A 27,886-nucleotide genomic window follows, 5' to 3' on the forward strand; every position below is an offset into this window, starting at 1 on the left:
GTTAAAGAGAGCTGACTCAGTCACTGGGGGAAAGGTCTGCCGTGCACACAGCTCAGCTGTAGTGACAGCACCCTGATTTACAGAAAATGTTATTAGGTTTAAAAGAGATAGGAGGAGCATGGTTCAGACCAGAATATATACATTTTAGAAGGAGTCCAAGTTTAAACTTGCTCAGAAGCATTAGGAAGTACAGATTTGGGGCCAAGATTCTCTGGTGACTCTCAAACCAATCTGTAGGATGTGTAAGAACAGGGTAGCAATTGGGCCTGAGGGAATATTTAAAAGCAAATAGGCTTGAAATGAGAAAACGTTTGTGAATTTGAGTAAGCCAGTTTCTTTTATAAATGTGTAGATTCATAGGGAGTTAGTCTATATCATTTTACTATCAAAGTCCTTACGTTCTAGAAGATTAGAAACTCGTTCCTAAAGTGAACAGATACCACTACTTATAATTTTAGAAGCCAGAGCAAAGCAAATCTTGGAGTTCTGTATTTGATGCAAAGCAGGACAGGCCCTAAACATCTTTGTTTTAGAACAGAAATTTCATCTTTCTTCATTGAGAGCCATATAAGGACAAGGGATACCTAGATTCAATCAATATTCCATACCAGGAGCTGATGAGACCAAGAAGGTGAACAAAAGGAGGCACCAGTGACTCCTTCATTTTTCTGGTAGGAATTCACATATATTCTTTTCTCGTGTGTTTTGAATGCACAATATTAACACGCTGCCCCAAACTTTCCCTGTCCCCAGCCACATATTGGCTAATATTCTCTTAAGTAGACATTATTTTTAATTAAGAAGGAAACACCTGCCTGAAGGGAGTTAGAACTGGTCAAGGAGAAAAGAAATCAGTCATTCACATCACAATTTAATTACATATCCACAGTCAATAATAATTCACATTTTACAAAATGCTTTTCACAGATATGACTTCATTTGATCATCACAACTCTGGGGCAGAATCTACATATTGTTTAAATATGAGGGAACTGAGGTGGAGAAGGACTAAGCATTTTGTCTGAGATCATATATCTGATAAGTTGTGAACCTAAACCTTGCTTTGTTGTGTGGAGAGTTTTGGATCCCATCTTTCCTATATTTTGGCTCTAAAAGCAGATCTCCTGTTTCTATTTTAGCAACTTTCCATCTTCTTCACTCTCCTAGTATTTTCCACATGATCTCTGCTTCTGAGATGATGGTAGAGAAGCTTCCTACAGAGCACTATTCTTCTTGGATGCTGAGTGGCATAATCCCACTTTCACCTTGAAAATGTACATTTTTCCCCAGTTTTCATTCTGTCACCCATCACTCTGGGCCAGCTCAGGGCAAGACATGTAGAAGCCTGAGAGAACACTCCCAGGGATAAGCCTAGTATCATACTGCAAACTGGAGGTATGAACTATGGCTTAAAACAGGGCTCCATTCCTTTGAGTCCATTCTACGAACAGGGACTGCATTCCAGTTTGAAGTAACACAACCATCATCCCTAATGCTGTTATGTAATTAGAATAAGCTGTAACAGCCATGACTAAGAGTTTTCTTCTCAAGAGATTACAGAAATGTCCATGTGCCAGGGGCACTCATTGTTAAGTGACTTTGTAGTCACCTTATTCCAAAACACAAAACAAAACAAATTAGTAAAAGAAAGCAAAGAGTTACAGAGGAATTGGAAGTATACAGTAGAGCATATATTGTACCCTGGACAAAGAGTGTGTAGAGGTGCTCCTGACCTATTCTAGGTTTCTCCATTAACTAACTTTGGAAATTAGTTATGGAATCCAGTGACTTTTAGTTACATTTGTCCACCCCGGATACTACAAAGCATGAGCCCAAGGTTTTGGTAGATGGTGTAGCGGAGGAAAAATAATGTTCCCTCTACCCTTCTAGGTTCTTGGCTGAGACTCACCCCCCATAATAAAAGATTAATAGGAGAAAAACAAGCAAAAGTTTATTAACATGTATACCTCCAGAATACATGGGAAAGACCCAGGAGAAGTGAGTAACTCTCCAGTAATGGCCCATGCTGCCACCTTGAATAACATCTCCAGCTAAAGACAAAAGAAGATACTGGGTGAAGGGGGGGAATGAAGGCAGTTATGAGAAGTTACCCAGAAAAACAGTAAGTGAGGGTCAGGTCTGATGCAGATTTAAACCCTCAACCTTCTCCATTGATAAGAGTTTCTAGAGATTTAGTCATCCTTTTCTTCCTGGTACAGAGAGGGAGACACCTTTACAAATGGAGATTTCTCCTATAAATGTCTCTTAAAAAAAAAGATAAGTTCTGTGGGGCGCATGGGTGGCTCAGTCAGTTAAGCATCCGACTCTTGATTTCAGCTCAGGTCATGATCTCAGGGTCCTGAGATTGAGCCCCATGTCGGGCTCCGTGCTGAGTGTGGAGTCTGCTTGAGATTCTCTCTCTCCCTCTCTCTCTGCCTCTCCCCTAGCTCTCTTTCCCTCTCTTTCTAGCTCTCTCTCAAATAAGGAAGTAAGTAAAATCTTAAAAAAAAAAAGGAAAGAAAGATAAAAGATAACTTTTCAGTTTTCAGAGCTTCTCCTGTATCTCCTGTTCCTTAAAAATAACCAGTTCAAAATAATCAGTATGCCGAAGAGGCTATTTGGGGGTGGCATATTCAGCTCCCTTCATTGGTCATTAATGTATGTTTTAAGTTTTAATAGTGCCTTCCCAGTGATTGCTTTACATGATTGCTTAGCTTGTTTACATGAAACTTGCTCAAGAAAGAAACATTTCCAGGGGATGACCGTCAAGCAGGAGAATCTATATACTCCATATCCTGGCATCAATAAAAGGAGAGCACATTGTGTCCCTGCGGAGCTCTGAGGTTAGGTTTTCACTGGTTGTTATTGAAGACTTTCAATGATTACCAATTCATGTTTATTGGGCATGCTTTTTAAATTAACTCATTTTCTAGGAAAATGTTTGTCATTAAAAGCCTTGTAGGAATGTAGCACGTACATTGACTTTGCCTGGGGCCTTACCTTGTTCCTTTCAGCAGGGATTTATACAGTATGCCTATGAGATTTTATAAATGAGGCCCTTAAGCCCCAAACCCAGGGACCTTGCTGAATAAATGAGGAAGAAGAGACAGAGTGTCCAAGATCCATCTTATTAGGCACAGGAAATCAAGGAGTGCTTTAGGGATGCTTCTTTGGGTGCACTAGTTTTGGGGGTTTTTTGTTTGTTTTTAAATTTTTATTTAAATTCTAGTTACTTAACATACAGTACAAAATTGGTTTCAGGAGTAGAATTCAGTGATTCATCACTTACATACAACACCCCAGTGCTCCTCACAACAAGTACCCTCTTTAATATCCATCATCTATCTAGCCCATCTCCCACCCCCCTCTTCCATCAACCCTCTGTTCTCTGTCGTTTAGAGTCTCTTATGGTTTGTTGTCATCTCACTTTCTTGCTTTTTTCTCCTTCCCATATGTTCCTCTGTTTTGTTTATGAAATTCCACATATAAGTAAAATCATGGTATTTGTCTTTCTCTGACTCATTTCATTTAGTGTAATACTCTCTAACTCCATCTATGTTGTTTGTTGCAGATGGCAAGATTTCATTCTTTTTGATGGCTCAGTAGTATTCCATTATAAACCTCACCTCTTCTTTATCCATTCATCAGTTGATGGACATTTGGGCTCTTTTCAATGTTTGGCTATTGTTGATAATGCTGCTGTAAACACTGGGGTGCATGTACCCTTTCCAATCTGTATTTTTGTATCCTTCAGGTAAATACCTAGTAGTGCAATGGCTGGATTCTAGAGTAGTTCTATTTTTAACTTTTTGAGGAACCTCCGTACTATTTTCCAGAGTGGCTGCACCAGTTTGCATTCCCACCAACAGTGTAAGAAGGTTCCCCTTTCTCCGCACCCTCGCCAGTATCTCCTGTTTCCTGTGTCGTTAATTTTAGTCATTCTGACAGGTGTGAGATGGTATCTCATCATGGTTTTGATTTGTATTTCCCTGATGATGAGTGACACTGAGCATCTTTTCATGTGTCTGTTAGCCATCTGGACACATTGGAAAAGTGTCTATTCATGTTTTCTGCTCATTTCTTAACTGGATTATTTGGTTTTTGGGTAGTTTGATAAGTTCTTTATAGATTTTGGATACTAGCCCTTTATCAGATATGTCATTTGCAAATATCTTTCCCATTCCATAGGCTGCCTTTTAGTTTGTTGATTGTTTTTCCTTTTTGGGCACACGAGTAAGAGAAAGAATCTGTTTTTAAAGTGAAAAGGTCTATAATACCCTCCAGTTCCATCGACATCGATGTAAATGGGTATTATGCTGAGCAAAGTAAGTCAGTCAGGGAAAGAAAATTATCATATGGTTTCACTCATATGTGGAATATAAGAAACAGCACAGAGGATCATAGAGGAAGGGAGGGAAAACTGAAAGGGAAGTCATCAGAGAGGGAGAAAAACCATGAGAGATTCTTAACTCTAGGAGATAAACTGAGGGTTGCTGGAGGGGCGGTGGGTGGGTGGATGGGGTAATTGGGTGATGGGCATTAAGGAGGGCATGTGATGTGATGAGCAGTGGGTGTTATATGCAACTGATGAATTATTGAACAGTACATCTGAAATCTAATGATGTACTACTATATGTTGGCTAATTGAATCTAAATAAAAATAAATAAAATGACCAAAAAAAAAAAAAAGGTGAAAAGGTCTATTTGGAGCAATATTATCAGACACACTCAGTTTGAGTCTTGCTTGGCAGACCACTGCTTTCTGCATCACAGTGATCTCAGTCACTCATTAAATAGAGGGTAAATCACATTTCTTGAGGAGACTGGCCTGTGTTGTGGGGGCTCCAGGATATCGTTTTTTTAGAATGTGTTGGCATTTCCACCCTTCCCTTGAAAGACCCTTCTAGCTTAAGAACAGGGTGAAGTATATGATCTGAGAAATTATGTGAATTCCCATGAGTATGTGATTAGTTCACTTAAAATCTAAGAAATTAGGTTTCTTTACAGAGTAAAAGAATTTTTGAGTATTCCTGGACTACCCTTTCCCGCACAATGGGCCATGGATTCAAATAATTTGGAGCCCCATGCACAGAGAAGAGTCTGATAAAAGTTTCACTTTGCGCTTGCATTCTAGAATCTCATCTCCGCCTTAGACTCCAGCATCCAGCTTAGGCTGTGGAAGGAGGAAGCTTAAGCTGTTTGTCAAAATGCACCCTGAGGTAGAAGGCAGCTGAAATGTTTAGGTCCTCTTTGTGTTAGAGGTTACCTCCAAAAAGGATCTCAGCATTACCTCCTGGTAGGAGGAATGCACATACACTAAATGCTTCTCTAAGTAAACATGTGTCCCAGTGGCCTTTTTCTTCTGCATGCTTAACACTGATTTATCACCATTGCAGCTGCTTAACATTTTGCAGGGCGGTGTTTCATTCCCTACCCCCCTCCTTCTTTGCATTCCCTGTTTGAAAAAGAGCTCTGTACTGTATTTTAAATATTTTAGACTCTGCAGCAGTAAAAGTTTTCAGGCTGTGGATAACACCATCCCTGCTAGGAGAGGAAGATTTTAACACAGCTGTGATACCAAACTTCAAGAAAAAAGGAAAAGGGAAAAAAATAGCCAAGCTATTTGCTTGTTAGACTAACCCCAAACACTGTCCATCAGAATGATTCCCATTTGTATGTGGAAATTCCTGTTGCAGGGTCTGAAAAAATAAAAGAAAAAGCTTAGGATTTTCTAGGAGAAAAAGAGATCATCTTTTCTAGCTAAAGAATAAAAGCATTTCAGTTACTCCGAGAAGGCTTATATGGAAAACAAAAAAACTCTCAGAATAATAGGATGTCTCTTATGGGGCTGTTATTAAGATTTCAAAAACAGTGAGGGACACTGAAGAAGCCATTTTAAGCAGTGATTGTAATCTAGCGGAGGGTCACTTTTAATGCAGGATTGTTCTGTTTCACACCGAGGTCAAGGATTAGAAAAGTTCCTTTGGCAGATATTAGCTAAATCAGCCTGCCGTTCCCAAACCCCTGCTGATAAATGCTGTGCTTTCCTAGTTCAACTCTTGAATGGTTTGTGTGAGTGGGAGATGAAGAAGAAGGCAGGCTCTCCTGCTCTTGGCCCATTTCCCCCATAGAGGCCAAGTTCTCACCTTCATTTTCTTTCTTGGTTCTTTGAAAGCAGAAAATTAAGCAAATGTTATGGCCGCCATACCTGGTGGGAAATCACTCCAGTTGAACTTGTCACCCTCTTAATCCACTTATGATGATAGAGTGCTGATTTGTGCATCTAATTACTGAAGCCTAATTATTGCTTCACTGAAATCAGCATGGCACAATAAAATATGCACCACCTTCCCAGGAATGAGACATGCCGTTCTCCTTCTCCTGGGCATTCGTAGTGACCTTATTTACAGTCTTAATCAAAAGGGAGCTTTGTCAAAGATTCAAAGTCATCCCTTTCAGTCAGCTGAGCTCTTCAACACATGCCTAAAACTAACTTTATGAGGTTGCAGGTAATGAAGTTTGGCTTCCAAATGGAAATTACTAATTTATTAGTGTTCTTTGAGGTGGAAAATAGCCATGTAGATAAAGGAGAACACGTAGGTGCATTCTACAAAGTCTTTAAAAAGCACTTTTGAAAATGTTCCACACCATGGCTTACTAATAAATGTAAAAGCTATATGCCTGGAATTCGGCATGTACTCTTTTATCTCCGAAAGGGAACTGGCTTAAGAAATAAAAGTAAAATGCTCAGAATACATATGATCTTCTCTTGTAAAGAAAGAGAAACTAGAAGGGAAAAGGATGGGGGCCTGGGGGTTCAGTGTTATGATGGATTATGTTTAAGATGCTTACTGCATGTTGTTGATGAGCAGTATGGTTCCCATTGACAAGACTCGTTCTTAAATATCATGATTCAGTAGGTCAGAGGTATGGTCCAAGAATCTATGTTTTTAAATACTAACAGTCTTATGATTATAGCTTATTTGCTATATAGCAGGCATTCTTCTGAAAATTTTACATGAATTAACTCTATTCCTTAAAACAGCCCCGGGAAATATCACTACCACTATCTCCCTTTTATAGGGCAAGTAAATAATTTTTCCAGAATCACACAGTGAGTGGCACAACTATAAATATACATATAAAAAAGTGTCTTCAGTGATGACCTAGAAGAGAAAATGGACATCATTGCTGATCGTTTGGCAAAAATTCTGCTTCCATTTGCAGCTCCTTTCCAAAAGGCCATGAGTATAGTGACTTCCTTTGAACCCAGTAGTTCAGTTATTCACAGACTGTTTCATCCAAGTTTAAGAAAATATTTGTTAGCTTTCATTGGCTTTTTGCTTGTATCACTTTTTTTGGAATGCATAGTCTTGTTTATAAGAAGGCATTAATGATAAGAAAGAATAAATCAGCAACATATCACTGGGTTTTCTTCTCCATTACTGGTCAGGGATCCATTCCCCTTTACATTTCTGCTTTGGTGTGTGTTTGGGGCGGGGGAGGGGTTACTGGCAGGTGGTTCAAAAAGATTTGAGCAACTCCATGGGTTTGTAGGGGTTTAATAGAAATAATGGAGTAAGGAAGGAAAATGTGAATCCATTCTTAAAAGAGCATCTAAAGGAGAGGAAGTGACCAAATCAGATTTTTAATGTCATGGACCAAACGCTTGGGGAGGCTGGGGCCGAGATTGGACAGAACTGTCTTGATTTTCTAACAAGTATCTTATAATCTTCCAGTGATGGCAGGATGTAGGGATGTGGAGGCTGAAGGTAAAGCTACAGTGTTATAATGCATTATTTCAGGATGACTTCAATCAAGCAAGATCGAGTTCATGCCACATCCTGCTTGGTGGTGGCTCCGAGTTAACAAAACAGGCAGAAACTTTTCGCTATAGGATTTCCATTTCTCAGTGAATTTATATTGCTGTATAATCTTGATTGTCAGCTGCTATATGGATGTCTTATATGAGTGTCTTTCCTAACCAATAGGACTGAAAGCTTACAAAGAACAGGGACACTAACTTTTGCTATTCCATATGCTCTTTGACACCTAGCAAAACCGGGCATCAAGAATTGAACTGAATTGAATCAGATATATTAAACCAGCTTGTCCTTTGCTTGTCTTTGTGATACAAAAGGTGATGTATCTAATTCTGTGTTATTCAGTTTAAGGTTTCATTGTTTTTCATTTGATTGTGAAAGGTAAAAATTGATGTTATCTTCATATACACATACACTTTTGCAAAAGGAAGTCTTATTCTCAGCTATACTTTAGAATCATAACATTGTACCTTTATCAAATGGGTTAGTATCTAAATAAGTAGTCTTCTTGGAAGGAATTTCTCATTAAAATGAAGAAATAAAAACCTAAGGCTGTTCAGAACACAAGAAATTTGCATCTTAATTCTTTTCATGGAGACCCCAAATTCCATGAAGTGCTATTGATACTTTGCAATCTAATGCCTACTAGTTGAAGAAAACATGGGCACTAACTAGACCATGCTTACAATTAGAAGAAAAAACATTACCTCTCTCTGTAACACATTTGCCAATATCCCAAAGAAATAAACAATCCGTAAATAGTTCAGCATGATTACATGTTTACAAAGCACAGCGGGTTTATTCTAACATTTTCCCACCTGGAAAAATTGAGCTTAAACATCTTCGGCAATCTAGAAGCAACATTGTGTTCTTCCCAATGTGTCATGTCACCTTTATAGTAATCATGTACTTGCAGGAATGGGACTGGGTAATTGTAAAGGTTCTGGTGTAGAAACTGCAGATGGAGAGCTAGGCTCTGGGGATGGACGTGGAGGAGCAGAAAGGAGCCTGGAGAAAAGGCTGTCATATTTGCTCAGAAGAACCGCCAAATCAGAGAGCAGAGGAGATTTCATTGGAGGAGCGCCTTCAACAGCAACTAATCCTGTCATATTGAAAGAAAATTGTAAATGTTCTCTCCAGAAATTGTCCGCCCATTGCAGCTAATCGAACACACACGCAGGAACACAGACACGGTCTCCTGCTATACCAAAGGCGCCTGGGCGCATAGACCCGCTCCAGCGAGCGAGCGACCGCGCGCGCGCGCACGCACACACACACTAACACACAGACACCACACACACACACACACACACACACACACACACACACACGCCAGCCTGCGGGTTGGACACACACACACACACACACACACACACACACACACACACGCCAGCCTGCGGGTTGGCTAAGAGCCTTGAAACCGCAGATCCCACTAGGACATCGCCAGAGGCACTGAAGTAGGTGTTGCCCCCCACACTAATTACTACTTCCCCAAGCACTTTTGTGAAGAAATGAATCCCGCCCAGCTCGCGGGTGCAGCCAGGTCTTGGTTCTGTTATGCTCTCCAGACTCGCCTTCTTCGTGAAAGCCAGGTTTGAAAGTCCTTTCTGCGTTTCCTTTGGTGGTTTGGTGTGGAGGGCGGGGGCAGTGTCAGTTTAACTCCAGCCTAAACCGCGAAGGGGTTCCAGACTCGCCAAGTGACCGGGACCGGTGTGGGGTGCGCGACTCTGCCCGCGCGCGCCCGAGCCCCGCAGCTCTCGTCCGAGCCTTTGGGTCCGCTCTCACCCCGCCTCCCCGCCCCACCCCTCCGGGTGTCGCGGCACCAACTAATCTTTGCCTTTTCTCTTGCAAGATCAAGGGAGAAAAGGAGCTGGCGGCTGGCTTCGGACTCTGAGCGGTGCGCAGCTCGTTCCCGGGCCAGTCAGCCCCGAACCCGCGAAGGGCTCCTCGCTCCTGCCAGCCTTCACCAAGGAAATCGCAGCCCCGGGAGGCAGCTGGAGCTACACCGGCGGCAGGTAAGGGCGCCGCGCTGCCCAGCTCTCAGTTCGCCCGCGCCGGCGACCCTGGCACGGCGGGGTCCCTCCCAATCCCCAGAACCCGGCGTGGAGGGATCGGAGACTGGGAAATTGGGCGATAGTCCTCCACAAGTGCAGATTCTCAGACGGAAACTTTGACTGCAGGGGCTTGGAGGGCTGAAGGCAAGTGATGGCGGGTCTGGAAGGAGGGGGCAAACGAGGCAGAGCGAGAGGCGGGGGCGCGATTCCGCGGGTCACTGAGTCCGGCGGAATGTGGCGAAGGCAGCCTGCGAGCCGCGCCTGCGGGGCATAGCTCCCCTTCCAGCCCGCTAGCCCCCTCCCCAAGATGCTGTCATGGAAGAGACAAGGAGAGCTTCGCCCTTTCCTGCCCCTCACGCTCCTTCCCGCTGGGGGGGGGGGGGGTCTAGCCACGTCTCCCGGGCGTTTGGGGTGGAGGCCCGGCTCGCCCCGGCTCCGCACAGTCCCCTGGCTCCGCCTTCCGAGCAGCCCCTGGGTGCCGGCGCTGGGTCGCTGCAGGGACGCTTGGTGCTGCGGTCCGAGGACCTCGGTCAAGGGGCGGTGGGGCGGCGGGGGGGTGGGGGAGGGTGGGGAAGTAGTAAGAATGAGGAAAGGATCCCAGGACAGAGGAAGGGGGAAGCCTCCTGCAACCCCATCCTACTTCGGTCCCGCACACCAGGTCAGCAATTCAGTGTCCCAGCCCGAAGCCCGCGAGGTCCGGGATCATGCCAGGGTTTCCCCGAGCCCCACCTCACGGTGGGCCCTGGGCCACCGAGGCGGGGCACGGGGTCGGAGTTAGGGGCTGCGCACCCACAATGCCCCTCGTCGTCCGCACCTGTGGACCTGGGTCATCGCCACTAACTTGTAGCTCGCGGAACCGGTGAGGTGTGGTCCAAGCCCGCACAGGGTGGATCGCGCAGAAATCCCACCTGTGCACTCTGCCCCGTGCCCCTGGGCCCCCCGCGGGGGTGGAGGAGGTTCCCCTGGAAGAGCTTTCAAAAAGGGAAGTTGCCCCTGAATTGCTGACCCAGAAAGCAGCACACACCCACTGCCTCAGTCCCCCTCCAGCGTCCTCATCCCGTTCTCTGCCCTCCTGCCCATCGCTGTCCTCGAGGCTGCTTTGAGCCACAAAATCGTCCATGTAAGGGTCCATAGAGCCACCAGCCCCAGGCCAGGAGACCAAGGCTGTTGCATGTATGGAAGTATCTGTGGGAGTCAGTCGGTGCAGAGAAGCAGGAGAGCAGAGAAATAGAGGTAAACGCCTAAGGCAAGCAGAGCTGCCTGCTGATAGCTCACCCAAACCGCCCTCCCATGGCCTTATGTCAGTTCACGGTCACGGCACGTCTGTGGCCTCAGTCACAGGAGGGTTCGGAGTCTGCCTGACCAGGTGCTGCAAGCCCATCAGGAGCCCCGCGCCTCCCAGTCCTCCAGCTTCGAATACCCCACATTGACTTTCTGTTTCCCTTTTCTCTCTCTCTCTGGTTTGTTTTTGCGTTTCTTGCTTTTTCCTAGCGCTGGGTGGCAGTGGGTATGTGGCAGCCAGCCGTGTGGTTTGTCCATCCCCTAGTACTCGCAGGCAGCAACACAAACACACGTCCCCACGCTCGACCACACACCGGCCGGCGCTCTGGCATGCTGCCCTTGCTGTGCATTCCGGGGCACCTGCAGCATCGTACCCCCCCCCCCAAACACACACACGGCTATGCAGAGGGCAGGGCTGGAGGAGAGGGGAGCCATCCAGACTCCATGGGGTAACAGGAATGGCCTAGGAAAAACTCAAATTTGGGGAGGGGGTGGAGTGAGGGTGAGGAGGCTCCAGGGGAAATGGCCAGGGAGTTCTGGCTCCAGCTGTGCATGCTCAGTGTTAAGGGGCCAGAGGCTGGGGCCCCCAGGCCTCTGCCTTGGGCATGCCTCAGGCCAGAGCCCAGCCACAGCGGGCAGCCTCTCTCAGCCCGCCCAGGGAAGTCCAAATGGCCAGATCCTGGAGTTGCAGCACCTGACTGCACTCCAGGCTATTCTGGCTTACTGGGTTTAAGAGGGCTCTAAAAGTGAGGCAGCTCATAAACTCCTGATACTCAACCTGGCATTGTGTGGCAAAGGCCATGCATTCTATTCCGTTGGCAGTCTGTATGTGTGTATACGTTGTATTGGAAAGCATATGGCAGGGAGATTACGTTATCACTGATAAGCAAATAATGATGACGATACACTTTAGAAGCTACAATTAGGCATGTGTGCATGTCCTATTTGGGTGATAACAACAAGGAACTGTTAATCATAGAAGTAAACCAGGTGATTTGGCCAGAAGACAGTTTCACACTGGGAACTGTATTGGGCTGCAATTTAGAAAGTGGACTTGTCAAATGGATGGAAGAATTTTGTGCTAGCGATGTCACAGCTTTGCAGGATTTGGCACCTAAGGTCTTAAGAAGTGATATGTTAATGCCAGATGAATTTTTATTGCTATTACTATTATTAGCAGTATGTTCCACTTGAGGCAGTACATAGATAAGTGCATTCTGTTGATTCTATATTTTTTACTAGGCTAAACAATTAGGCCAATTAAAGCTGAAAAATAAAGGTGTGGAAATTTCCTGAAAAGATGTGGAAATTCCAGCCAAGTCAGCTTACTGTTTTAAAACTCTATGAATGAAGTGGGGTGGGAGTGAGGGAGAGTCCTCGGACCCAAAATTCCTGACAGATGCTTGGTCTTCCTACAAAAGAAAGAGGCATATTTGTTTATGTAAGTATGCCTGAGGGTGTCTGGAGAGGGATTGGAGTGACAAAATAGGTGGATTTGAATATCCCTACCATGTTCAAGTTCAAGGGAACCCAAAGAGAACATTTGCAGCTCTCAATTTCAGGGGCAGATACGGAAGGGACTAGTAGTCAAATGTAGGTAAAAGTCCCTTTGGGATGTGTCCCCACATTGTCTCAGTTCTGGGGGGAGGCAGAGAGAGAGGCTATTTTCACTTTTAAAAGCCACATTATTCCAAATGTGGCCCTTTCCCCTTCTTTACCCAGATAATTCCAACATCAGGCACTTGGATGTCCCTATTAGTGGCATTTTCCAATTCCAATCCAGGGCAGCCATCCCCCACGGCCAAGGGCACAGGAGGGAGGGGCAGCCTCTGAGGTCTGAGGAAGACAGCGGTCCCCAGCCTGCTGGCTGGCAGGGAAGGCAGGAAAAGCATGGCACCCACTTCAGTAGAGGAGGATAGGCAGGCTGATTAGGAGGCACTTGTCTCTCCCATACACAGCAGTGACCAAAGTTAAGGCAAGTGCAAAAGAGGAAGAAGAGGGGACAGTAGAATAACAGGACTGGGAGAGGAATCAGTGAGGGCAAGAATGTGTGGGTGTGCCATTAACAGCCCCCCGAAGTGCTTGGTACAAGCTCCGTCACCAATGTCAGTCTTTGCAGTGTGCCTGTGACAGAATGTCTATCAGTGATTATCTAAACACAGCCACTCACATCACACCCCACTCATGATCTTATCTTAATCTTTCTTCACTTTACTCAGTAGGATCTAGAGACTGACAAACATTTTGTCACACATTTCTCTTGAAGGACTGGTTTTCTTCATTTAAACTTATATTTGAGTTGGTTGGACATTTTATGGTATGAATTCTGTGTCCTTTTCCTCAGACTCCTATATATCAAACACTGTCAGTATTCTCCTTGTGACTATTAATACCTTTCATTCCCTGTCACCTGTCTGCACTTTGTCTACCTTCGGGTCATTGAGCAAGACGTTGGGACTGCTTTTGTTACAGGGTATCAGAGCCAGTGTCCTGATTGCAAACCCCAGATCTCCACTGAGTCACGTGGTGGTGGTGGTGGTGGTGGTCTGAGTCACGTGGTGGTGGTGGTGGTGGTGGTGGTGGTGGTGGTGGTGTGTGTGTGTGTGGTTTCCGTGGGACAAAGGAAGCAGATTGTTTTTCCTTGGAAATGAGTTTTCAAAGAGTGTGTTCTAAGTCCCTGGCACTGTCCTAAGCACCTTTCATGCATTATCTCATCTGTTCTGTTAGTGCTTTAGCCCCACTGTTCAAGATGGTGTCTGGCACATCCTAGGAGCTTATTAAATATTTGTTGAATGAATGAATAGATGAATCAATTCTCATTTTGTAATTTTAACAGTACTATGAGGTAGACATCATTTTCCCCATTTTACAGCATTCGGAGGGGTCAGATGATGGCTCAAGATTGCGCAGCTGGTAAGTTGCAGCCCCTAGATGCAAACACAAGCCTGTTGGACTTCAGTCTTTGTCCTATGCTGTGCTGATTGGCTCTCTGAATAGTGGCAGCATTCATTTTCCCTCTGTTTGGGGAAGTCAAAACTCTGGTGTTCAGAGTTCAGCATTGTTATCCCCATCCTTTTAATTCAGCTCTGCATATGTTTGTTGGATCCCCTAAACCCTAAGCCAGGCAGATTCTGTGCCAACTAGACTCTTAGTTGGCACAACATGCTTGTTCTGATTAATCAGTGAATGCCTCTGGCAGAGGAAAACAAGAGCACCAAAATTACCTGATATTTTGGCAGATGTTCTTTCCAGCTAAGATTTCCTTTTGTCTGGTGCACAGGATGAAAGACAGTGTTGATATCTTTCAGATTAACTCAGGATATGTGCTGAAGTGGGTGAAGAGGCTTTTCCAGCATGAGGCAGATCACCAAGAGCTGCCTAAGAACACACATCTCCCAACTTTGAGTATAGTGATCTCTCTTCATTTTGCCATGCTGAATGAGTTCCTCTTAATTTATTAAGATTGCCGTGCTTCCGGTTCTGTATTTCAGTAGCAACTTTTAATTTTAGTTAGAATTTACTATCCCCCTTTCTTTTGAGAGGAGTGAAGTAACTTTGTGAAACAGCTATTAGCAAAGAGCCAGTGAGGTAGGTTCTGACTGGTTTGCCTCCTTCCACACTTCATATATTCTTGTCTTTATTTTGCTTCCCTTTTTTCCCCTCATGTTCAAGCTCCTTCTTTTATACTGTGACCTAAATATACAATCATCTTAACTGGTGCTGTTACCATGGTAATGCTTCATGGTAGATAAGGGTACATACTAAAAAATCAGTTTCTTTCATTAGCAATGGAATTCCTTCTCTTTCTCCCTCTCTTCCAAATCCTGGCTTTCACTGAATGATGCCCTCTAGTGTTCACTAACAGGAAGCACATTACTTTGGAGAGGGCAAGAACATCATTTTTTAAACTGAGAAAATTTCAATTCTCATTTTAATTTGAAATAGACAAAAGCAAGAAAGACCTGTAATTAGTTTATTTTTTAAGCAGAGGGATTGGTAGAAGAAGTTGATTGCCTGAACATAGCAAGGGCCGTTTGCTCTGTAGAATTCTAGAAAGTTACGGGAAAGCTGGAATATTTATACCCTTATCTGTTTAAAATTGCTGTGAAAATATTTCTGTGGGAGACAAAGAGATTCCATTGAGGTATCTCTGGAAGAAGAATCTAATGTAATTTTCTGTATTTTTAAGTCTTTAAAACTTCAAAATGGAATTCTTTTATCTTTAGAATGAGAACATTTTTCTTGGTGGATATTATTTTATGTTATATATAATTTTTAGTTGTTGTTTTGTTATATGAGAAACTTGGAATTTTGACTCTATATTGTTATGTGAATAGTAATGCCAATCTGCACATTATTATTAATCACAAATTACATGACATTAGAAGTGAGATTAATATGCTATAAGCATGTCTTTTTTCCTCACTCCAAATTCTACTCACACCATGGTGTCCCCCAGTCCAACCTCTCCCTGAAACTTGCCTAGAATTTTCCCCCTCCTCTCCATCCACATAACTTTTCCAGACCTTTAGCGTCTCTCACATGAACTGTCACCAGAGCCTTGCATTTCTAGCTGGCCTCCCACCTCCAGTCTTTCCCTAGTACAATCTATGCCTCACGCTGCCAGCATGACCTTTCTAAAATGCAAATCTGAACATGTCATCCTCTTGTTAAAAATTCTTCACTGTTTCTCAACTGTCTAGGATAAACTCTAAAATCAAACCCACATGAGCTCTTCTTCCGTAACTGACCAAAGCCTTTTTGCCAGGCTGTATCTCTTGCTGCCATTTCTACATTCCCCCACTGCACAAGGAGATAATACACGTAAATAGCTGTGTAATGACTGGCACAGAGTAAATGCTAAGTAAATATTGACCAACATATTTCTTTGTCTCTTTATTCTCCTCCTCTGCTTCCTTCTCCTCTTTTCCCCTCCTCCTCTTTATCTAATTTATTAGTAGTATAGTAAGCAATGATAAACATCACACTCACATTAGCTGTCACCCAAACTAATAACAATAGCTAAGAAAAGCAATGATGTGGCAGGTACTTAGCTGAACATTTTACACTCTGTATCTCATTTAATCTCCCACAGTCAGGCACACTGCATTCTAGTCACTCAGTGTATGTTTGTTATTTTGATAAGCATAGTTGGTATAATAATGGTGACACTTTCGGCACTTGACAGTTATAGCAAAGTGCTTAGAAGGTGAAAACATGGGTTTTTCATTTTCAAGAGTTCTTTGGGGTTGGCGGAATTATTTTCTTGGATAGTAAACGGAACTGTTTACAGAAGGGTTAACCTGTAGAAGTGTTACACAACTGGGGTGATTTTACCCGGTGCTGGTAGCAGAGCGCCAACGGGAGCTCACTAGGGAGGCCCAAGAAAGTCTGAAATGAGAACAGAGGCCGTAATTTTATAAATATAGATGTTTCAAATGCGTTAGAAACATGGAGCTTCATTTTTTCCCAATGTTTTCACAGATAATGTGGACCTTGGTCGATACGCATAGTCTCCCATTCTATTTTCCTGTGTCGAGGGAGGTGTCGGCATCCCCACAGGCCACACACCAGTAGGGCTGGCAAGCCATGGGTAACGTGCAGCAGTACTAAGAACAGAACTGAAGACGTAGATTGTTTTTAAGGTCAGTGAAAATAAATAGCAGAAAGTGTGGTAGCAGAGCAGTATTTTGAAGTGATCTGTATTTACTAGGTTCAGAAAAGCAGTACTTCTCTTTTCTGAACCCTACACACCCTTGAGTGTTGATCTCATGGCAGAACCGGACCCATTGTCCAGCAGTCAGTATTCAGAGGCATCGGGTATAGTGCTTTGAATCACCGGATTCTGAATTAGTTAAACCACTGCTGTCTTCTAAAAAGGCTTTTAAAAGATTAATTCACAGGTTGAGTCATTGAAATACTCGGTTTGTCTTGCAAAGATTTTTAAGGCAGCAGGTTTGGTGTCAGACCCAGGAATCTATTATTTAACTAGCATCTCAGGTGATATTGAGCTGGGTGATCACAGCACCACATTTTAAATAATACCAGATTGAAGAATTGGCATCTAAAGGGTGTCGAAGAGGAACAAGGATAGGATGCTCTACCTGATGTCGCAACCCTGAGATTATATGAGTTTTCCACCTTGTGTGGGCCATGGAGGCTGAGAGCTTAGTTGTGGCCAGAGACTTGATTTTCTTGTGTGAATGATAAAGAACCACTCAAGAGGGCAGCCAGAGGGAAAGGTGCTTCTCTTCCGTTTCATACCATCCCTGGACCTGTTTGTCTAGAGGGGCAGGGTCCCCATCTGTGTATCTTAGGTTCTTATGTTAAGTCAGCTCTGGCCACCTAAGATGTAAGCAACTTGATTTCTTTTCTATGCTTTGCTTCACTCCTTCTCCTCCACAATTCCTCTCACCTTCCCTGATATCTTCCTGGGAAGATTTCTTCATGATTCCACAGCTCCTCTGTGCTCTCTCCTATCTGGTGTTCTGACAAAGTTTCCATTACTAATGCAGCTGGACCAAGCACCTGGCCTCATCCTCTTCCTCTCCCCCAGCCCTAGTGGAGGGGTTAGAGTAAGGGAATATTCTTAAATGTTAACGGGCATACATTTCACTGTTACTGGTGAAAAATGTTGGTGAACTGTTGTGATCCTCAGTAACAGACTGATATATATAGTATCTCCCCTAGCAATAGGAAAGTTATAATGATTTTTCCTGATGTTATTGTTCACCCTTGGTCATGAAGATGATTCCTCCACTTTAATAAAGCAGAGTAGCTTTCCCTTACCTCCCCAACTCTACCAAGCCAGTAAACAAGATGGAATAATATAAGAAGACAAGCCTATTATTTCTCAATTATTTAATTAACTAAGGATCTCTTTAGAAGCAATGAGATGGGGAGCGAAAGAATTACCTGAAGACCAATTTTTCCCCACTCTTCATAAAAACTAAACATAGGATGATTTGATTGGTAGAGAGAACATAAATTTCACAGACAATTTCATACTGTTGAACACGATAAGATTTTCTCATACCCCGTGCCTTCCTTGGCACTGCTATAGAGAGAAGAGGCTTCTACCATATAACCAGCCTGAAAATAGGAAATGGTAGGAAAACTCTACTTGATTGTGTTCTTTAGAGAGCATCAGGACACTTGGTTTCATTTTAGGGAGAAGATAAAGTGCAGCCCCAGGGCCAAAGTGTTTCCCAGATCTGCCCGCTGTTTTCTTGCTTCATTCTCAAAATTACTCTTCTATAGATTTTATCAGTGGAGTGCGCAGTTATGTCCTCACGTGTAAGCCTGAATATTACAAACTGTCTTTTCTCCCTTTGTACTGTGTGCTGGGAGTACTGAAGGCGGGGAGATGAGGTCAGTTTAATTTCTGTTGTCTTGGATCTCACTCAAAGGTAAACGAGGACTCACACTTTTGTTTTTATTTTAAAGTGACCATGACTGGATATTTCTGTATTAGGGAAAATGTCAAATTTTGGATAAGGTGCTCTTCTGTGAAATTTAAAATGACAACAAAAATAAGGAAACAACAGCCGCTCTTTCTTAGGTATAAACCAAGTTTTTGGACCCGTGTCATTTCTTTACATACATTATTCCTGTACTTCATGCCAGCCCTGTGTGGTAGATGTTTGTTATTTTTTTTTTTTCCTTTGTAAGTCTAGAAGTTGGAGCTCGTTAATGTGGATGAGTTTGTTCTAGGTCTGAGAGTGAGTTTGTTGCTTCAGGCATCAGTCACCATGTCAAAATCAGTTTAAAAAATTTTTTGTTTTGCTTTACTATACCATAAGCAGTTTTTTTTTTTTAAAGAATAGTTCATTATATCATTTGTCATTTAATTCCAATAAGACAAGGACTGAGATAGAAGAAAAAGAAATAGAGGCACATCACACTTTGAGTCAGTGTTTAGAAAAGGGAATCATGAAAACCGAGTTTCTGTTCGAGGGATTGGTCTCAGGTGAGATTTAGAATGTGTCATGGCTTAGTCTCTTGGCTTAGTCTAATTCTAGGCTTCCTATTGAAGATGCTGCTCCTTCATAGTTCCCGGTGAACTCTTTCCAGGCACAGTGGGGAAAAGAGTCTCAGCAAGGCTTCCAGGTAAGGGATTTCTAAGGCAGAAAATACGACTTCTTGACTGTTTATAAAGCGTATGTATGTTGGAAAATTTCTGTTGCCCATGTGCTTGTAAAATATTATTTTGTCTCCTTCTATTTCATAATATTCTGTCTGTTCCCTTCCTCTGCAAAACTATGGCTATTACTTAACATTAACCTCTGCATTGCAGATATAGAACAAAATATAAAACAAAAGGCCAAAGGAACTAATTATGCTGAGGGATGAACCGTCAGTGAATTAATTCTGTTTTTGTTTACATGTCCACTGTCAGCTCTAACCATTTGTTTGTATGTCCCAGGTCTCCAGATAATCATTAGTGTCTATTGGTAAATGATAATACCAGCTAATTTTTTACAATTAATTGAAATTTCACACTCTTACATGTCAATATAGTCAGTATTTTTACACACTGACACTTTTAATCAAGGATTATCTTTCACAAGGGAACTACAACAGGGCCCTAATTAATTAAAGTGATAATTGCTCCTCTCCCTCCACAGTTAGTTACATAACACATCTTTCAGGAAATTCACATCCTTAGCATTGCTCTTTAAAATTCCTTCCTTTATAAGGAGATACCTTGCTGCTTCTACCTCTGTAAGAATTTACTGAAAATTCAGATTTCTTTTATTTTCAAGCAGTGATACAGAAAAGAGGTCATATTTATATTCCAGCCAGTTTCCATATTCAAATAAATAAATAAATAAAATGGCGCCTTTCTATCACTGAAGCATTCAGATTAAATCCCAGGGGTCGTTCTCATGGAAGAAAGAGGCTGTCAGGTGTCTCCTCTTTGATGTTCACTAGCTCATTTTAGTTTCTTTACCACAATGCAAGTTCCCATGGTCCATTCCTCTTGGATCTTTCTTCTGTTTCTCAATCCTCAGTTACTTAATTGCTTCTGCCTCTGCAGCTTTTTCAGTGCCTACGGTTTGTTATATTTTCCCCCTTGGTTTAGTCCCATTATTTTAGGAGATATCGGCTATAATTGGCAGCCCTGCTCTCTTCTCCTTTAATAGATATTGCTCCAATTTCTGTATTTTGGCACCTCTTGGTATGAGATGCATTTTCAGAAATAATTGATGGTGACTGTAAATCCGTTAGCTCATCTCCCTAAGACTTAGGAATTACAGGTCATTGAAATCACTGCACCTTGTGTTGGTCAGATACTCTAAAGGTCATTATCCCTGTTTGCCTCTTTTAATTAAATCAGTGTGACTTACTCATTCCCCTTGCAGCAACTATTTGACTACTTTTTAAGATCCATTTTTTCTCTCAAACTCCCATGTGCTCTCTTACTGTACATTTCCAATATAATTGAAGATGGAACAGTTTCAATAGTTCAGTTATCTAAAATTCAAAGTACTTTTTTTTATTACTCTGTGTAATTATTGAAAAATAACTTTTCTTGGGGCACCTGGGTGGCGTAGTAAGTTAAGCATCTTGATTTCGGCTCAGGTCGTGATCTCGGTGTCCTGAGATTGAGCCCAGCATTGGGCTCCACGCTTGGCAGGGAATCTGCTTGAGCTTCTGTCTTCCTCTCCCCCTGCCTTTCCTGCTTGTGCTCTCTCCCTCGATCTTTAAAATAAATAAATCTTTAAAAAAAAAAAAAGGGAAGATAACTTTCTTGCTGCCCTAGTTTCGTGTTTTTTAAATAAACTTTATTTTTTAAAACAATGTTAGGTTAACAGCAAAATTGAGTAGAAAGTACAGAGCATTCCCATAAACTCCCTGCCCCTATACACGGCCCCACTATCAACATCCTGCACAAGAGTGGTACGTTTGTTACAGTGGGTGAGCCTCCATTAGCACCTCGTAATCATCCAAGGTCCATAGCTTTACATAAGGGTTCACTCTTGGTGTTGTGTGTTCTGTGGGTTCTGACAAATATATAATGGCGTATATCTAACATTATAGTGTCACAAAGAGTAGTTTCATTGCCCTAAAAATCTGTGGGCACCCATTTATCCCTCCCTCCCCCCTAACCTCTGGCAACCACTGCATCCTTTTATTGTCTGCATAGCTTTTCATCTTCCAGAATGTCATATATTTGGAATCACATAGCATATAGTTTTCAGATTGGCTTCTTTCACTTACTAATATGAATTTAAGGTTCCTCCATGTCTTTCATGGCTTGATAAAGTTCATTGGTTTTTAGTGCTGAATAATATTCAATTGTATTTGTTTTTCTTTGGTATTTTCATTAAATCAGTAAATGCTTTTTCTTACTTCTTTGAAGATACCTTTTAGCTATGCATTAGGGAAATATTTTTTTTTCGCTTCATCATGTGTATTATTTTATTCTTGTGTTGGATTTTCTCTAATCTTACAGTTCCATGTTCTTAAATTCTGGAGCTTTCAATAGCTACAGCAGAACTCATGTTCTGAATATTTTAATTCTCTTTTTTTTTCCCCCTTTAACCCACTCTACTCCTATTTCAGCAATTAGTGAGAAAGGAGCAGTTTTACTTGGCATTTTGTGGTTTTTATTGAACTATTTTTGTTTTCCCTGTATTCTCTTTTTCTTAGTTTTTTTTGTTTTGTTTTGTTTATTTTTTGTTTTTGTTTTTTTTTGGTAATTCAGGCAACAAAAATCTTTCACCTTTCTGTTGAAAAACTTAAGTGGTTTGTTTATCAAGTTTTGGTGATTCTTTTACTCCATTGAATCTGCATAAACAAAAAGAGGTAAGAAAGGACACCACAGAGCTGCTTGTTTTCCATTTCTCCTTCCCAGTTGACCTTCCAAGCTTCAGCAGCCAGTGTTCATGATGAAGCTAAGTAAAAGCCAAAAGCTTACCCAAGATACTTCTACTGACCCCTGAATGAAGCACTATAAATCTTAATTTGTTTTACCAATAGCAGACCAAGCATTATTGTTTCTATTTGAGAAGTAAACAAAGTCCTAAGAGGTTGTTTCATATTCCTTTAGATTGTGTCGTTTCCTCTGTTCTCTGTCTTCTGGAAAAGTGATGCTATTTGATAACATTGATCTAGTCATTCCAGGTATTCAGACATGACCTTTGCACTGGGCACCTAATGGCACCCACTTTTTTTAACTTGACTTTTAATAGCTTTGCTTGGGCCCACTCTTCAGTTCCCACACATACCTTATATTCAACTCCTTTACACAACAAATTATCATTGATATTCTCTGGTTTCATTAGAAGAAACCTGCTCCATATGGGCAAGATTTGTATTTTCTTTTTAAATTCTTCTTTTCAGCATTGAATCTTGTGCCCAGCTCTATTCTTGTCACATAACAGAGCTCAATAAATATTTATTTACTGATAATTTTGTGCCACTAGTCTCCTGAACGTCTGAAGTTTCTTACTACCCTAACTTGCTTCTTCTGTTGCTTTCATAATGGCAAGTCATCATTTTCTGAAAAAGCTCAAAGAATCTCTCTTTCTAGGTAAAAAAAAAAAAATTTTTTTTGTTTTCCCCCGAAGAAATCTTCCCTTCTAGAACATTTTCCCACTTTTGAAACCAACACTTCACCTAAGCCTGAGCAAAGTTCTACATGGGCTACCTCTGTAGGTATATAGTAGGTATATAGTAGTAGTACTACTTTATTTAAGCTAAATCTAATTAGTATCTAGGATGTCAACTTTTAAAGGGACACAGCGTGTTTGCTTTTATGTGGAACCTATGTTGAAACAAATTTTAGCTAGCACAGATCACATTTGATTTCAACAGACCACTTTTTCCCTATTATACTAGGATGGATTTACAGTACCACTGTTTTTGTTTGACTCCATCTACAAGATATATGACCAAAGATAGAGAACAATTTATATCACGAAACTAAGTACCGTATTGGATAACTTGCCATATATAGCTTTGGTCTTGTGCATAGAATTGGAGGATTCCTTTATTTGTTCTTTTATTCATTCACTCAGCAGATATTTGCTAAACACTTAATTTTGTACACATCACTGTGCTTGTGCCCCCACTTTTCCCTCCTAGCTGACCCCTCTCTGTCATCACACATGAGTATCACTCATGGAAGGGGAGGTCCACATGTGCCCATGTTCACCCTCTTTCAGGCTAAGCATTCCTTCACATCAACACTACCACGGCCTCGAGCACAGTCAAGCAGCCCTGTGCCCCCTGGCTGCGGAAATCTTCCACGGGCCTTCACCACCTCCTTGAGAGCATAAAAAGAAAAGGCTTTGAGCACTTTCCCTGACTTGAGGCTCCAGTGTCTCCCCAAGGGTGTCCCCACTGTCAGGCAGTGTAGAGTAGAGGTTAAGAGTATGACCTTGGAGACCATTCCATCGTTGTCAGTTTACCTTTAGTTCCTTCAGCTTCACATTCAAGAGTTTAGTGAAGTGTTCAACCTCATCTAGTTTGGCACCTTTATTTTACAGTTAAGGAGACTGTGACCAAGAAGTAGTAGTGAGTTGTCCCGTGAGAGACAGTGATTTAGGGTGATAGTGCCAGGATTTGGTGCCTAAACATCCTGACACCCAACCCTTGTCACTTCCATTCCTTCACCATGACTGCCCCTATGGAATGTTTCACGTGATTATTTTAAATCCTAGAGTTTAATTTCTTCTAAGAAAGATGTGAGCTCCAAACAAAAGAAAACAAAAGACAAACAAACAAAACCCTTGTAATTCTTCCTCATTTGTGTGGGACTTCTGTTCTTTCTTCACCTCCCATCTTCTGTTTCCTTGATGATTTCCAAAGGGGTTCCTCAATTAGTGGTAAGATTTTGTTGGAAAGGCTGAGGTTCAAACACGAGTGATCATCAGAGCTTTAATGGTAGATATGACATGGTGCCAACCTATCGGAACATGAATTGACCATTGTGTCATTCTTCTGGGTCCCTGCCAAGAATCAACCCTGGTTCACTAGGCTACTCCAATCCTGTGAGAGTAGCTGCTTTCCTGCTTTCTGGACATTTTGGAGATCTCATCTATTCATTTTTGCTACTGAATTGCCTGTAAATAATTGGGGCTTTTGTTTATCTTTGCAGTATCTATTTGGACTAATATTTTTTTAAATAATGTTGATGCTTATAAAGAGATATCAACTCATCCTTTTAACTTTACATAATAAAGAATAATTGAAAACAAATGCACAGTGTATTTGTTCCCTGGAGATGTATGACATCTTTTAAAAAGCAGAGGGAAGTATGATGGATAAAGCCTTTTGGAAAATGACGTCAAAATCCAGTTCTTTCTTCTGCTTCCCCAATTCATGAGGTCATCAGGAAACTCTTTTGTCACATTTACTGCCAAATTGTCAGAAATTGTCCATGCAGTATCTTTAGAGTAAGAAAAAAAAAAAAGATAGATTGGAAAGCTGTATTTTCATGTCATCTCTCCTAATTCTGTCAATGTACTTTTCTTCCAAAGAGCAGATTACTTCATCCTGAAGTCCTATAACCATAAATGTAATCACTGTTGCCACAAATGTTTTCAAAATGAAATGCCCATTTTTTTGGTTGTCTTTTTTCTTTGTTTGATATCAGAGGGAAGTGGCGAGGAGAAGCGGTTGGTGGTGAGCTGAGGAATTGGTGTTGTCTGGGACACTGGGCATTTCATGGTCCAGAGAAACTCACAGTGAGGTGTGAGGTGACAGAATGCTCTCTCAGACCCCTGTCACTTACACTGGAATGTGATGTGCTCCTGGGGAATGTCGGGAAGGCACTTGCAAAGCTATTTTAAGAGGTGTTTGGAGCTGTGAGAGGACAAGGAAGTATAGGACAACATGCCAGAAGCCTTGTTTGCAAATACTGTATTCTCTTCGGGGGTTACTCAGTGGCAAAATCAAAAAGAGGTTTTGCCAGGAAATAAAGCTGCTTATCATGCCCCACTAGAGGAGAGTTCCACACTAAATGAAGACCTACAATCAAATGGAAGCATTTCAACGAAAATTGCAGGAAATCCGCTTTTTGTTTGTTTCATCTTTTTTCTATATGAGCTCCCTAAGCTTCTCAATGAGCTGGTGCCATTCCCTGGTACCAGTAATCCATTGGAAGACCAAAGGGACTTTGTTTTCAGAGAAACTGTATTACAGAGGCTGGAAGCTAATTTGCCTCCACCTTTTAAGAAATGTTTCGTTCATCTTCATATAATATTTGGACAGGGATGACACTCCTTCTGTGGCAAATTGTACCTCCTTAATGATGGCAAAAAAGGAGGAACAAATCAGACCCCGGCATCTCCCACCTTTTCTGTCTGATGCATTCCAAAGGGAGCTGGAGTACAGCTTGCTCACAAAGATGAGCAGGACTAAGGAGCTCCCTTCAACTCCACCCCTTCCCAGAAAAGAGCTCGAATTCCAGAGGTATCACACACGCGCACACACACACACACACACACACACACGCATATAAAGAGGACATTACCCATATTTAAAACTGAGAGAAAATCCATCACTCATGTCAGTATCATCCTCCTCATTCTGCATTTTAAGCTTACTTTTCCATCTCCCTGCAGCATTTGGTCCTTGTATAGAAGGCACATGGGAGTGCTTTATAAGGGACAGATATTAACACACTGGAAATACTTGTTTTTTCCCTGTATTCTTCAACATTTATTGCTGTAAAATGTATTCTTCAACATATGTCTGCCTGGACATCTAGAATACAAAAATGATTAATCATAATTCCAGCCCTTAGTGTCTATCCTGGGAGATAGGTGAGGAATAAACAATGACACAAGATATATGGGTCCCATATAGAGGTTATGAGGACTCCTGCAACCACAGAGAAGAAGGTGGGACTAACCTAGCAGAGGCTTGGTTTAATAGAACATTTAAAGAGAAAGTAGGAATTTACTGGGTTAATGGGATGTCTTAGCTTGGGCTCCTGTAATAAGTATACCATAGGTGAGGTGGTTTCAACAGCAAACATTTATTTCTCATAGTTCTGAAGGCTGGAAGTCTGAGATCAGGGTACCAGCATGGTTTGGTTCTGGTAAGAGCCCTCCTTTTGGTTTACACAGAGCTACCCTCTTGCTGTGTCTTCATATGGTGGGGGTAGGGAGTGAAAGAGTACGAGCCAGCAAGATGTTCTGACTCTTCTTATAAGGGCACTAATCCATCATGAGGGCTCCACTGTCCTAAGACCTCATTTTCTCCCAAGGGCCCCATCTCTAAATATCATCAAACTGGGGATTAGAGCTTCAACATATGAATTTGGAGAGACACAATCATTCAATCCATGGCTGGGGAGGGAGAAGGATCTCCAAGAAGGGAGTACAGCATGCACTTTATAAAGCATAAGAATGGAACAGTCAGGGTCCCACACATTATTCTCAGTGGCTCCAGCAATAGTATGGGAATATGGGGAAAAAAGCTGGAGGTAGATTGGATCAGACCATGAGACACCAGTAAGCTATCACAATGGTTTAGACTTACCCTGTTGGCTCCCATGAGCAAAATCTTTCATCAAAAGGAAATATTTTATTTTATGCCCTACACCATTCTGTTTCATCTGACATTTACCTAAGAAGGCAGTAGAAAATTGGATAGAACCATGGAGAGATTAATTAGGTCATTCATTTGGATCATCTAACTTATGATGTCTGCCAATATTATAGTGCCCTGTATTAAAAGAAAGTGGTGGGCGCCTGGGTGGCTCAGTTGGTTGAGCAACTGCCTTCGGCTCAGGTCATGATCCTGGAGTCCCGGGATCGAGTCCCGCATCGGGCTCCCTGCTCGGCAGGGAGTCTCTTCTCCCTCTGACCCGCCTCCCTCTCATGCTCTCTGTGTCTCATTCTCTCTCTCTCAAATAAATAAATAAAATCTTTAAAAAAAAAAAAAAAAAAAAAAAAAAAAAAGAAAGTGGGGCCATGTAAACAGAGAGCAATAGATCTGTACTATTCTATGACTTTCTCCCATTCATGATGGTCTGGGCTTTAGAAGAGTAGGCTCATTCTTATACTAAAGGAAGTGACTGGGCGCCTGGGTGGCTCAGTCAGTTAAGCGACTGACTTTGGCTCAGGTCATAATCCCAGGGTCCTGGGATCAAGTCCCACATCAGGCTCCCCCTGCTCTGCGGGGAGTCTCCTCCTCCCTCTGCCTCTGCCTGCCACTCCCCCTGCTTGTGTTCTCTCTCTTTCTCTCTCTCTGTCAAATAAATAAATAAAATCTTTAAAAAAAAAAAAAAAAAGGAAGTGACCAAGACCACTGAAGGAAGTGGGAAATTTAACCCATTTAAAACAAACAAACAAACTTTGTGTGTGTGTGTGTGTGTGTGTGGTAGAACTAGTTATTGACTGTTTCCAAGACCCTAAAACCTCTGGGGTGAAGCAGTGAATACTTGATTCAGTCATCCAAACATTTTATCTCTGCTGGGCATTACAGCTTCTAGTGTTCTTTCCAGAAGGTGTGTTTATGAACAGAGAGACAAGATGCTCTAATGGCAATCCAGTCAAAGCCAAGTTTATCTCAGGGAGTTATACCACAGCAGTGTTAGGATCTGTCAATACTCCAAATACCGTGATTGGATTCCCAAATAACATGATTGATGGACTTCTGTGTTTTCTGCTGGTTGTTTGGTTGTGTAGGCACAGCTAGATAACTTGACATATATAGTTCAGTTAAACACAACAAAAAATATTTGTCACAGATCCACTGCTATAGCTG

The 27,886-nt window shown here is 42.1% G+C and overlaps 1 protein-coding gene across 1 annotated transcript in view; it reads left to right on the top strand.

The window, feature by feature from the left end:
- The first annotated feature begins 9,196 nt into the window (after positions 1-9,196).
- The window catches only part of CHRM2 (cholinergic receptor muscarinic 2), a 135,280-nt gene continuing 116,590 nt past the window's right edge, over positions 9,197-27,886 (top strand). Inside the window, exons 1-2 of the mRNA XM_036107715.2 lie at positions 9,197-9,415; positions 9,676-9,838. The gene's annotated coding sequence lies outside the window, so the exon portion shown is untranslated. The remainder of the gene's footprint in view (positions 9,416-9,675; positions 9,839-27,886) is intronic.

The sequence above is a fragment of the Halichoerus grypus genome, chromosome 12 (assembly GCF_964656455.1).
Source record: "Halichoerus grypus chromosome 12, mHalGry1.hap1.1, whole genome shotgun sequence".
NCBI classification, from domain to species: Eukaryota; Metazoa; Chordata; class Mammalia; order Carnivora; family Phocidae; genus Halichoerus; species Halichoerus grypus.